Raw genomic sequence first — 14,214 nt, 5'->3', positions numbered from 1 at the left:
CTATGGAAGAGTGAAAACAGCCACACTTATGCAAAAACTTTAGGTCTTTTTTTGCCCCTGCAGGTGATTATAGAAAAAAATGGTGCTTGAGAGCATGAAGAGTTGTTTCCGACACCCGTACAACATGGTTGGCTTTAGGCCTTCACTCTCCACACAGGATGTAATGCTTCTGCTCAAGACTCAGGTTATTGACAATAGAAGCAGGGACGTGAGAGGCATATTGGCCTTAGGTTTGTCTAAAGCGTTTGAAACAGTGGCTCACGACTTCATTCTCAAAGAAATCTCTGCGCTAAACCTAGGGGGTAGATTCTTTACTTTTGTGGAATCTTCCTCAGGGGCAGGACGGCGGCTATCAGAGTAGGACAATCAAAATCTGAACCATTTCAGCTCGGACGTAGAGGAACCCCTCAGGGTGCAGTAATTTCCCCCCTTCTATTCAACATTGCGATGCACAGGCTTTCTAAGAGATTATCAGCTGTACCAAATGTGGAACATGCGCTCTACGCTCCGACGATATCACAATTTGGTGCCCGGGAGGTTCGGAGGCGGCCGTTAAGCAGGCGCTCCAGGAAGCCCTAGAGGTTACTGAGTCCTTCCTTGACGGAACGGGACTTAAGCTCTCCCCGAATAAATCCGAACTTTTACTATACAGGCCATCGAGACATGGGGTTCGAGGGATAACGTCTCTAGACCAGATTCCTATTAATGTTTATATGAGGAATGGTCAGATCCCCAGGGTCGACTCGATCAGAATCCTTGGGTTACTGCTTGACTCAAGGGGCTGTAATGCCAAGACCATTGCTCACCTCACGTCCAAAACTGAAAGCATTCTTAGACTGATCATGAGAGTATCCAATGAGAAAGGAGGGATTGGTGAGGACAACCTGCTTAGAGCGCATCACGCATTCCTCATGAGCCACGTCAATTATGTTGTTTCAGCCTTACATTGGACAAAAACGGAGAGGGACAAACTAGACACCCTGATGCGGAAAGGATCAAAAAAGTGTTGGGCATCCCGATCACAGCAAGCACTGAGAAACTCGCGCAGCTGGGGGTACACAACACTATCCTCGAGCTGATTGAGGAACAAAGGTCTGCGCAGGTTGTGATACTTTCGGGCCAGCCGACGTCTTCTGGAGGTAGCGGGTCTTCGACCTAGCTTCAGCCTGAGGGAGATTGTACAACTTGATGTTAAGGTCAGAGGTACCTACGTCGTTGATCCATTTCCTAGAAATGTACATCCGCGGCACAATAAGGGAAGGCGAGCAGAGCGAGCTAAAGTGTTTTTAAAGAACACTTCAGGCATTGAACCCTTTGTTGATGCCGCCCAGTATGGTTGTGCGGATAAATTCACAGTCTCTGCAGTTAACGACAGGGGTGAACTTCTCTCCACAGCTTCGGTAAGGACTAACATGGTCGATGTGGCCGAGCAGGTTGCCATCGCAATCGCAATGCTTGATCCCAAACGATTGATTATTTACACGGACTCCGGCGTGGTGGTCAGGACCTTCGCCTCGGGCCTCGTAGCAAAAGCGGCAGCGCTTCTAAAAAAGAAATCAGATACAGACTCTATCCACCACATTACTTGGTTCCCAGCCCACATGGGAGACGTGTTGCCGGGTCGCCTGAACCCCAATGAGATTACTCACCGCCGTGCAAGAGAACTCACGTGCCGCGACGGGGGTGGGACCTCTGCGAGTTCGGAGACTATTGGCCATAGTGACCCTCTACTTACGTTCCATGAAATTATGGCACATGACAAAGGGGCGCGGCGACATTTTCCACCTCCCCCATCCTAAATTGAGTAGAGCACTGTCTCGTACGCTCAGGATGCTTCAGACGGGTTCGTACCCATCGAGGCTTCCTGAGTAGACTACACACAGAGATAGATCCTCATTGTCTGGATTGTGGGGAAGAATTCTGTACTTTAGCCCATAAGCTCTGGCAGTGCCCTGTGTTACACGATTTCAACAACAGCGAGGACTGGGAGAAGGCCATCACGAGCACTAAACAGGAAGACCAGTCCAAGGCTGTCCAGAGGGCCCATGAGAGAGCAGAGAGTCATGGCCTCCCGGCTCCAAAATGGGATTAGCCAACAGCTAGCCAGGGGCCTCTCTGGGGCTCCAATGGCTTGCTCCTCTGGACCTTAATAAAGTTCTTTGCCTGTCTGAGGTAAAAAAATGTTTGGCGCACAAATGTTACTTGTTCTCTAGGAAGGTGTTGCAACTGTGCTTGCATAGGCTGTACTTCTCGGGACATTCAACATCATTCATGGTGCACCTGAGCTAACACACACGAAGTATATGGCACATCCATACAAGGAAATGGCTATCACATCACAGTAGCGTTTATTTTTATGCTTTCAGGATATACATTAACGCAACACTAATACAAGCTGGCCAGACCGAAGGCTGGATAACTTGACAGCAGCACACAGCCCGTCCTGTTGCCAGTACATCACATTGGTCTGAGGACCTGCAAGAGTGACATGCAGGTTGTAGTATAGCCAGTACAGTATACTGCTAGCGTGAGGCATTTGAGAATTCAGCTTCAAGTTTCCATAGACATCAACATTACTATTATATCTATCTAGGCAGCGAACTTGGAGACGCAGCCATACGCTGGAGACTCAGCCAGCGCTGTCCTAGCTGCCTTACATGAAAGCCACAGTGACTTGGAGATTACCACTTTCTTTAATATGTCCAAAGCCTTTTTTTTATCATGATACAACCACTGATGGCCAATTATCATCTGAGTCAGAGAAATGAGCACTGGCAGATGTCAAGATGCCATTCAGCCAGTTGAGTTTCTCTAGCAGGGAATCAATAGCCAAATTTTCTGTGCAAAATGTCATTATGCACCACTCCCAAGTAATTCATTTGCTTGCTCCAACAGTGCCTGCACAATCCAAAAGTGGCTGGCTCTGAATATTTGTGGCTGTCGACCTCAATGTGGCCGTACCTAGTTCCTAATAAAAACCTGCTACGCTGCTATGTATGGGCATTGCCATTAAAAGCTGGACTAACTAGCAGCCCAACATGGTTATAGTTGCTAGAAGCTGCTATTGTGGAGACACTGCCCAACATCTACATGCACTATGTGATATTGAAACCTGTGCTTGTCTATCTTTTGCCGGTGACCCCTTTTCACTGGCTAACGAATGTTAAATGTTATCGCTCGGTGCAGGACACGCCTGCATGTATAGAAAGTTTCTCGAACGTTATCGATGCTTCTATCCGTTGTCACCGACGCTTATGTAAACTGATTGTATGAGCGACGCAGGTTGTCTAGTACTTTCTGGAAGACATGCGGGCACCAGGGATTACTCTGGTACCTTCAATGACTCGTGTATAAAAGCTGTTGTGTTTCATCGCTGAGCAGATTTCGTCGATCGCCCACTGTGTTCGCCGCTATTGTTGTGCTTCGAGTGCAACTTGCCTATGTGGACACAGGTTCGCCCAATAAAAAGTCTGCATCGTCATTCACAGTTTTGTGACTGTCTTCTTCACCGTCACTACTAAGTGACAATATGAGCATGCTGCCGGTATCAAACCTAAAACCAGTCAATAATTGATGCAGGAGATTGCCTTATTCAACAGCCTTTGAAAGCAGTCTTAAAAGAATGTAAAACATTTGGAAAGAATATTTTTATTCTTGTCTGAAATATCACTGCTAATTTTGAAGTTGCCATTTTGTTCTCAGACATCTTGTGCACCTAGTATGTAGCTTTTATTTACTTCAAAAGATATGCTGGGTCAATAACTATTTTAAGCTGTCAGGACATGTGCTTAGTATTATGTCATGTTCAAATAAAGCAACAGACAATTTTCCTGCATGGTAAATTTTATTAGCATTTTGGAGGCAATCAACAAGCAATGTACAGCTTAATGAGTGAAATGGTGAGCATGTCACAAAATATTTTTGATGTGTGCAACCAGAAGCACGATAAGTTAGGATTCTTGCTGCACCATCAGCTGTTAAATACCCGTGTGCTACATCTACAAGGTGCAAGAGCAATGTGTCAAAGGAAACATGCATTTGTGTAAAAAGAGTCGCATACATACACTGACACAACCTTGTTCAGAGAGGAGTGGCCTAAAAGACGTTTGCAGCATTCAGCCAAGGTGCATACATAGGCATGAACACGAATGTGCATCACGAAAAGTCGATCAATTTGGCAAAAAAATGTGCAAACAAGTTTGCCAAACCTAGGTAAAAAAGAGGTAACTGTGGTGTTGCAGAGGTCAAACCAGGATTTTTCAGTGTCACAAGGATGCACTAAGGCTGAGATTTTGTAGCGATTCCTTCTCCGTTGATATTCCTTTTCGTGCTTTGTCAGTGGTCAGAGTGACGTCCCACCCGCGTTATCCGTTATCAAAGCGATCAGCCGGTTGTGAACGGTGGATGATAAGAGTGGCATATAACCGAGCGGAAGGCATCGCTACAGAATCGTGGCCCAAATGCACAGCTGTCAAATGAAGAAAAGGTCAAATAAATGGGGAATTCTGAGGATCACAATGATGGATCGGGCATTGGAACACAGCTCTTGCTTGATTATTATACAACCACAGAAACAAGGGCCACACATCACCTGGCCTCACATGTGCATATATCACAGCACAAAGAGATATGAGTGCTTTTCTCAGCTTCCCGAGACAAACACCACCCCTCAATGAAACAGTGACCAGATTGCTGTTTCGCGTTTGGCGTACCGCACACATTCAAGCCCACTCTTAGCCTTCAACTATGTCCAAGAAAGTCATTTGGCCTTAATAAATATAAAGCATATGACAATCTTCTCAAGTGAAATAGCATACAAGGATTCAAAAGATGGGAAAGCAAGAGACCCAGAATTTTCACAAGATGTGATATATCCTCGTGTCTGCTCACGCACCAATATTAAAGATTACCAGTGAGTCCTATGACACTACTTGATTTGCTGTTTTCGCGCAAAATACAAATATAGCATTCTGTGTTCCCACAGTATGCCATCTCGGACGAAATACCCGCTACAATATGGTCCTTTCGTATCCCAGCCTTATGTGTGAATGCCTCAATATCACTACGTTACATTCATTGTAACTTGTGTAACCCCGCAAATTAGCATTCCTAACATTTGTCCACCCACACCTCGAGTTTGCATCCTCAATATGGTCTCGCCATCATGAGTACTTAATCTGCACGTTGGAAGCCACACAAAATGGAGCTAGTTGATTAATTTCCTGCAACTGCAATCGGTAGTCCAGCATAATTCAAATCAAACTTGACCTTTCGCTTCGTACACTAAGTAGTCCCTGGAACACACAGTACAGTACTTGCATTGCTTCACGTAATCAAATGAAGTCAACAAGACTGCACATGGAACCGCAATGAAACCGTGCATCAACTATAGCAGCATACAGTCGCGATCAAATGGTGTGAACTTGGCAAACTGAAAGCTGAGGATTTCATTGGGCCTCTGAGATCACCGTGGCAAACCACATAACTGCTGCCAGGGCAGCACTCCATGCACTGCACCAGATTGATGCAAGAGGCACGGTCTGGTTTAAGCTTAGCACCATGCACAGTCATAATTTCAGCAACGATGACCCTGGGCCGACCCTGTTGGTCAAACCAGTTGGGAACAGTTCCTCTGACATTTTGGTTCGGTTCAGCTGAAAATAATGGTTTATCTTTGGTTTGGTTAAAAGCCTGGTTAGAAACAAGACCACATATAGAGATTCAATGAATTAAACAATGTTGCCTAAACACAAATTCACTGCACACAACCCTGACATCTTGACACTTGAAAATCAAGGACTTACTTTATTTACATCATACTGCAGGCCTTGTGGCCCAAGCAGGAGGGGCAAGTTAACACATAAAAAATATGCGTACAAAAGGCAGAATTGCAAAATATAAAACTTAGGAAAGGAAACAAAATAGCACAAAAGAGCAATGTTACTTAGGAAATACTAATAATATGAGTTTGAAATGAATCAGAGGAGTTGAGATGTTGGAAAGGGACGAGGTTCCATTCTTGTATAGTTCGGGGGAAAAAAAGAAAAATTAAAAATGTTTGTCCTGGCAATGTAAGGGGAGGGTGCGAGGGGGTGGGAATGACTGGTTTTCCTGGATGCAGAAGAGTTATGTATGGACTAGGATCTGAAGAGAATTTACGGTTTATGAAGGAGTAAAGGAACTTCAGGCGTATTATTTTTCACCTTGTTTGAAGGGTGTGAAAACGATTAGGGCGCTTCAGTTAGAGACTTATATTCAGTTATAGACTCTTCTCGGCCATATTTGGAAAAAATTAAACGTATGGCTCTGTATCTTTTCAAGGGCGTTAATGTTGATTTTGTTAAACGGGTCCTAAATAACGCACAAGTATTATAATTTGGGTCGAATAAAAGGGGCATAGGCTAATGATTTCACTTTATGGAACGCATGTTTAAGCTTATGGCGAAGTAGACATAGCTTTCTAAAAGCAGAAGAGGCGGTAGCAGCAATGTGGCTATTCCAATTTAGGTTGTCAGTAATTGTAATTCCAAGATATTTGTACTCGCTCACTTCGGCCAAGGGGTCTTGGCCAATAGAATAAGAAAACTTCAGGGGTAGTTTTTTGTTTGTTATACATAGAAGCACCATATCAGAGTTAAGTTTCATTCCGCACTTCTTGCTCCACTCAAGAATGATGTTTAAGGCTAAATGAAGATATAGTTGATCATTAACTGTATTAATATCCTTAAAAATAATATAGTCGTCTGTGAACAGACGAATATTGGCAGGGGCCTCTATTACGTCAGCTATGTCGTTACAATAAATAAGAAATAGTAGTGGGCCAAGCACGCTGCCTTGAGGCACGCCAGAGGTTACTGAAAGAATTGGACTGCTGCCCATCAATCACTACGTCCTGTTTTCGATGCGTTAAGTAAGCAGAAACCCAGGGCAGGATAAAGCCAGGAAGACCAAGGAATTCTAATTTACAAATTAATTTGTCATGAGGAACTACATCAATAGCTTTTTGAAAATCCAAAAATATCATATCTACTTGGCCAGCCTTGTCTAAGACAGAAGTAAACTGAGTGATTGACTGTGCTTAATTGGGTGACTGTCGAGAGCGCCTTCCTGAAGCCATTTTGGAAAGGAGATAAAATGTTATGCTCGTTTAAGAAATCATTAATGTAGTCAGGCAACAATTTGCTCAATTAATTTACAAGAGGACAACATGGAAATCGGATGGTAATTGAAGACTGAACTTGGGTCAACTTTTCTTAATATAGGGACAACACGTGCTACTTTCCAATCGAATGGAAGTACCGCGGAATGTAGAGAGGCCTTGAAAGATTACTACAAGACATTTAATTAAAATAAAGGTTCCAGCATAACGCCGAAGGAAGGTGTTGGGAATGCAATTTGGACCAACAGATGATTTCACTTTTAATCGGAGTAGCATATTAAGTACACCTTGATGAGAAATATTACGTCAGAAGAGCAGGACAGTGAAGTTTGGAAAGAGGGTTCAGGTGGGCGGGGAGAAGACACTGTGGAAGTGGTCATTTAGAAGGTTAGCAACAGCATTGGGATCAGTTATTGGAATGCTATCATGGATAATATTTGTTATAGATTGATTCTGTTCCTTGATAAAGTTACAGAACTTCTGGGGATCTTCCTTAATTAAATTCGGTAAAGTGCTACTGAAATAGTGCGAGCGCCTCCGGCTACATGCCTGCTCGACTTCCGCGTCATGATGTGTCTCATCTTCCTCCGGACTCGTCTTCTAGTCGCCGCCCCTTCGATTCACGCCGGTCGCCCTCCCCACGTCGTCGATCCCTTTCCCCCATGGTTCGTCGACTCAGTCCTGCCCGCGAGGAAAACTAACAGTCGCAGTTCCCGAGGCAGGAACTGCGTTTACGTCGAACATTTCAAGGCCTCATTTTTCTCCTGCGAACGAAATTGAACTGTCCGTCGATGGCGTCACCGTACACGCACTTATTGACACCGGAGCCGCCGTTTCTGTTATTAGTCAAAAGTTTTGCCGCCATTTGAACAAAGTGACCACCCCACTGACTTATCTATCGCTGCGTACGGCAACATCGCATTGCATTCAGCCCTCAGCATCCTGCACAGCTCGGGTCGTCATTCAAGGCGTTTTGTATGTTGTCGAATTTGTCGTTCTATCCCGTTCCTCGCACGACGTCATTCTTGGATGGAACTTCCTATCTCTGAACCAAGCTGTTGTTGACTGCGCTCGTGCCGAACTTACGTTATCAGTGCCGTGCTTTGAGCCTGACGACCACCATTCTACTAAAGTTGTTGCTGCCCTTTACGTGTGCAATCCCTCCGCGTGCCCTTCATCCATACTCCGCGGCGAGTGCTTGGGGAGCTCTGAATATTTCGACTGCACCCTCCCAGCCACCATGTTTGACGATGCGGCACCACTTCCGCTTTGCGCCGTCACTCCTCCTGGCGCGACCGATGCCCCTGTGGACGTCTTTGCTCATGCCGTCGACTCGGCACTCACACCTGTCCAGCACGAGGAAATTATCCAGCTCCTCCAGCGTTTTCGGGCCTCCTTCGACATTGGCCAACCGTCTTTGGGTCGAGCGTCAGCAGTCGTTCACCATATCGATACCGGTCAACAAACCCCTTTGCGCCAGCGTCCGTATCGTGTGTCGGTCGCTGAACGCCGGATCATCGACCAGCAGGTTGACGACATGCTGCAGCGTGGCATCATCCAGCCCTCTAACAGTCCCTGGGCATCTCCGGTTGTCCTCGTTAAAAAGAAAGACGGCTCCATAAGGTTCTGCGTCGACTATCGCCGCCTTAACCGCATAACGCGCAAAGATGTCTACCCTCTGCCGCGCATCGACGATGCCTTGGACAGCCTACAGGGTGCGGAATTCTTTTCTTCACTGGATCTGCGCTCCGGGTACTGGCAAGTGCCGATGGCAGAGGCCGATCGCCAAAAGACAGCCTTTGTAACACCTGATGGCCTATATGAATTCACCGTCATGCCCTTTGGCCTCTGCAACGCGCCTGCCACTTTCGAACGAATGATGGACACCATTCTCCGAGGCCTGAAGTGGAACACGTGCCTTTGCTACTTAGATGACATTGTAGTTTTTTCTACCGACTTTGCATCACACCTCAGCCGCCTCGAGCAAGTCCTTGCGTGCCTCACCGCTGCAGGACTGCAGCTAAATTTGAAGAAATGCCACTTCGGCGCTCGCAAGCTTACTATCCTCGGTCATGTGGTCTCAAAAGACGGCATCCTCCCGGACCCTACGAAACTTAGTGCTGTATCCGCGTTCCCCAAACCAACTACCCTGAAAGAGCTTCGCAGCTTCATCGGCTTATGCTCCTATTTCCGCCGCTTCGTCCGCAATTTTGCCTCCATAATCGCCCCCTTGACCGCGCTTCTTACCGGCCGTTCCGAGCTACCGGACTGGTCCCCGGCATGTGACGACGCATTTCAAGAATTGCGCCGCCTTCTCACTTCACCGCCAGTACTGCGCCACTTCGACCCCTCTGCTCCAACTGAGATTCACACGGACGCTAGTGGTGTCGGGCTAGGTGCTGTTCTTGCACAGCGCAAGAATGGCTTCGATGAGTACGTCGTAGCGTATGCCAGCCGCACCCTTACCAAAGCTGAGGCGAACTACTCCGTTACTGAAAAGGAATGTTTGGCCATTATTTGGGCTATCGCAAAATTTCGACCTTACGTGTATGGGCGCCCTTTTGACATCGTGACCGACCATCATGCCCTATGCTGGTTGTCTTCACTCAAAGATCCAACTGGTCGGCTCGCTCGTTGGGCATTACGCCTACAAGAATACGACATCCGTGTTGTTTATCGCTCCGGCCGCAAGCATTCAGACGCAGACGCTCTTTCCCGGTCACCCCTGTCACCTGATCCTATCTGCTCGTCGATTTCCGCCTGCGGTGCCTTCGCCCTCAACATTTCCGACATGCCATCAGAGCAGCGCAAGGACCCATGGATCTGTTCGCTTCTCGACTTCCTGTCTAGCCGGTCGCCAGCGCCGATCTCTCGGACGCTCCGTCGCCAAGCCACGCACTTTATTATTCGGGATCACCTCCTCTACCGGCGCAACTACAACTCCAGCGGTCGCAAGTGGTTGCTTGTTATTCCCCGACATCTCCGCTCCGACATCTGCGCCACGTTCCACGATGACCCACAATGCGGCCACGCTGGGGTATTGAAGACATACTCTCGCCTCCAGGTTCGGTACTATTGGCGCGGTATGTATCGTTTCGTTCGCCAGTATGTCCGGTCATGCCCCCTGTGCCAACGCCGCAAGACGCCTCCTAAACTTGCTGCCGGTCCCTTGCAGCCTTTACCATGCCCCGCTCGAGCGTTCGACCGCGTCGGCGTTGACCTATACGGTCCGCTTCCCAGCACTCCCAGCGGCAACCGCTGGGTTATTGTTGCTATCGACCACCTTACGCGGTACGCTGAAACTTCAGCCCTGTCATCTGCCACGGCAAAAGACGTTGCTCGTTTTATCCTTCAGAACCTGGTATTACGGCATGGAGCACCTCGAGAATTACTGAGCGACCGCGGTCGCGTTTTCCTCTCTGACGCCATTACAGCGTTGCTAAAGGAGTGTCGCATCATTCACCGCACTACCACGGCATACCATCCCCAAACTAATGGCATGACAGAGCGTTTTAATCGCACCCTTGGCGACATGTTGGCCATGTATGTTTCCTCTGACCACTCGAATTGGGATCGGATTCTGCCTTTCGTAACGTACGCATATAATACTGCAACGCAAAGCACCACTGGATTTTCACCTTTCTTTCTTCTTTACGGACACGAACCTTCCTGCACAATGGACACAATTCTACCCTACCGGCCGGATGCTTCGGAGTCGACGACTGTTTCACGAGCGGCTGCTTACGCGGAAGAATGTCGCCAGCTCGCTCGCTCGTTCACATCCCAGGACCAGTGGCGCCAAAAGCATCGCCACGACACGTCCACTACAGCTACGTCCTTTACTCCCGGCTCGCTGGTCTGGTTGTGGGTGCCGTCTACTCCACCGGGCCTTTCCTCCAAACTGCATTCCAAGTACCATGGTCCCTATCGGGTACTGCGACAAACATCCGCAGTCAACTACCTCATCGAGCCGAAGGACGCGTCTTCCGACCAGCGTCGTCGCGGCCAGGAAATTGTCCACGTATCCCGCCTAAAGCAGTGCCACGACCCCCCTGTCTTCTCCTGCCCCTAGGTCGCCAGGATGGCTCCTCTTTTGGTGGGGAGTGATTGTACTGAAGGGACTGGGCCATGGTGCTGGTGAAGGAAGAAGAAGACAAGCAACGCTTGCTCGCCCGCTTCGCCATAGCTCCCTTTTGACTTGTTTCAGTCTGCCGTTCTAACGCCAGATCGAGTGTTGCAAGGAAAACATCCCCATTGCAAAAAATTTTTGCTTCTGCAATGGCTACAGAAAGGGCGACACGAACATTGGTTAAATTATCGGTAGCTGGGCCTTTCTTTCTAAGGCATTTGGCTTTACATTTTAATTGAATAGTGCACCTATTCATCCATAGTTATGTTAACTGGCTTTTTACGCTTGTTAGGTATAAATTGATCAATGCAGAATAAACACATGATTTTAAACTTTTCCCAAAGCTGCAGAACATCATTCTGGCAAAATTCAGAAAGACAAGAATCAAGATGATCTGTTATTCACACATCAGCAGCCTGCGCAAAATTTTTTCACAATCGTAGGCGGATGTGTGTCATGCACGTGAGTACGAGTACCATTCAGCGAGAATGATGCAACAATAAGTTCATATTCAGACAACCCAGGTCCCATAGATACAGAATAATCGGAAAAGGATCGTTCAAGAAAGACAAGGTCAAGCAGCGAACAAGACCGTTTCCAAGTCTGGTAGGTTCACGAACTACTTGTACAAGTTTGTGGTCGAGCATCATATTAAAAAGCACATTTGCGTCGAGAACAGAACCGGCACCTGACATAACACGATTCCAGTCAATGCCTGGCAAGTTAAAATCGCCAACTACTAATAGCTTATTTCTATTGAACTGGGCAATCTGGTCACTTATCCCTAATAAATAATCGGCAACCTGTACATCGCACATAAAATAAAAACATGACCATAAATACAGTTTTACGAGCAGACTTCCGGTGTCGCTTGAATCTGATAGCAGAATGGCCTCCACAAACGACTTTGCAATAACAGCAACCCCACCGCCCCTAGAAGTTCTATCTCTACGAATTATTTTGTGGGCAGGCGGGATTTCGCTATCAAGCCAGGTTTCCGTTATAACTGCAACGTGTGGTGAGTGCGACAATACAGCTTCTTTTCCACATTAAAGTTAGGAGTCCGGTACATATTCTAAATGTCTTAAAACGGCAGCTTTCTTTTCTCCTGAGTTTCAAGCCCTTTCAAGCCCTTTTAGTTTTAGAACAATAATCTGGATATGTTTCTTTTTTTACACTTGCCTTGATATGCAATGAATGCACATTTGTTTGAGCATTACCGTGTTCACAGCAAATGTGGCAGTGAGACTATTATTTGTGTAGCACTAGAAAAAAGATGATGAGCAACTAGGTATTCAAAATGTTTATTTTAGTAGAATGGCTTGATGGTAATATCAAAAGTCTATGTGCATGCACCAGCAGGGATGGATCATCATAAGAAGACTAAATCGAAAAAAAAAATTCTGTTTTGGATTACTGCAGTTATACAAAGAGCCATGGAGCTCAACACAGTGATACCTCGAAGCCCTGTTAACAATGTGTCAGCTAGTACCTTGCATCTCTCTGCTGAAATATGTTTCGAAGGTCAGTGCCAGCTTTCTGAAACTGTGTAGCGATTGATCTTATAAGAGGTGAATATCCGCAAATATTTTTTTCAGTCCGAGAGATGACTTTTTCTTGACTGCAACAGGCAGCCAACCGCATGACTGGGACGTATAATAGCTGGACAGATTGCAGCGCGCAGCAACCAAGCCCACAATATCTTGCGAGTAGCTGCAGAATGCAAGACCAGTAGGAACTGCACGAACGTTACCAAGTCCCCGCACACTTGCACTAAACTTACAACATCGCCATTGCCCGTAACCCGCGCACCTGTTCTATTTTACGCGTACCGCCCTTCTGTTTTTAGTAAAATTTCGCAGCGAGATGGCACTTCTCTGCTCCGCGTTATTCAATAAAACAATTTGCGCTGTTATCTGCGACGTTCCTCCGAAACATGTGTTGCTAACGGACAGCGAAACCAGTGCACGCCAACGAGGGCTTCTCCAATGGCGTAGTAATTTTTTCTTAGCGAACCAGGCAAATGCAATATGCCAAGTGTTGTGTTATTTAACAATGCGGAGCAACAAATGCGACATGTTCCGACATCGTCAAAACTGCAGCAAATAACGAAGCAGGCCGTGGTTGCGATACCTAAGAGCGGTGTCAATTTCACTTTTCATCAAGCCCAAGAAAATCAAGAAAAACGGTGGCTGTATACAGCTCTATACCAATAAAGCATGTAAAGGAAAAAGAAATACATATTCACCTCGATAGGCAGGCCACAAGTTCGTGCAGGACGCAGTGGCTATTTGCTTGCCTTCAGGTATGACGGGTACACAAAGCGCCGAAAATTAAATATCGATGCTTGATTTTCTAGATGGTACTATGTATACTTGTAACGAAGACGTACATTTAAGAACACAATATCCTTCAAAATAGCGCAAGAAAGCTTGGTACTTGAGCTGTTTCAACTTCAAAAAGCCAAACAGGAAGCCGTCATGACACTTGTTTCAGGAAGTAGATGGCACCACCTTGTGGCGCTTCACGCTTTAGAAAACCGAAACCGAAACTGCCTTACTTTTTGTTTCAGGAAGTAGTTGGCACCATCGTGTAGCGCTTCACGCAGTAAAAAACCGAAACTGCCTAACTTTTTTTTAAAGCGCGTGAGAATATTTAGTTGGTTGTCGAAAATCCACCCAATATTTCTCCACGACGACAATAATCTGTCAGATAATCTGCCCATAGGTGACGAAACAGTCACAAGGACTTAAGTATTCATGTTATATTAGATCACTTAATTTTAACTTATAGGCGCGCCCAATGGAAGTAATCTCGATCACAAGGAGCACTGACGACCGCGATCGAGAGCTAAATCTAAAGTGTGTGAACGCGGTATTACGGCATCGGTTGGCTCAGTGAAGGTGAACGTTCTAGGAGCGGAAAT

General features: G+C 46.5%; 1 long non-coding RNA gene across 1 annotated transcript; it reads right to left on the bottom strand.

Annotated features, from left to right (window-relative positions):
• Positions 1-2,234: 2,234 nt before the first annotated feature.
• On the bottom strand, positions 2,235-13,719 carry LOC119441320 (uncharacterized). Its single transcript, XR_005189869.2, has 3 exons — positions 13,537-13,719; positions 4,065-4,095; positions 2,235-2,475 (listed from the first exon to the last, which is right to left on the bottom strand). It is a non-coding gene; the product is annotated as an uncharacterized LOC119441320 (long non-coding RNA).
• Positions 13,720-14,214: the final 495 nt, after the last annotated feature.

Source organism: Dermacentor silvarum, chromosome 2, assembly GCF_013339745.2.
Source record: "Dermacentor silvarum isolate Dsil-2018 chromosome 2, BIME_Dsil_1.4, whole genome shotgun sequence".
NCBI lineage: Eukaryota > Metazoa > Arthropoda > Arachnida > Ixodida > Ixodidae > Dermacentor > Dermacentor silvarum.
This window is presented reverse-complemented; position numbering and strand designations above follow the sequence as displayed.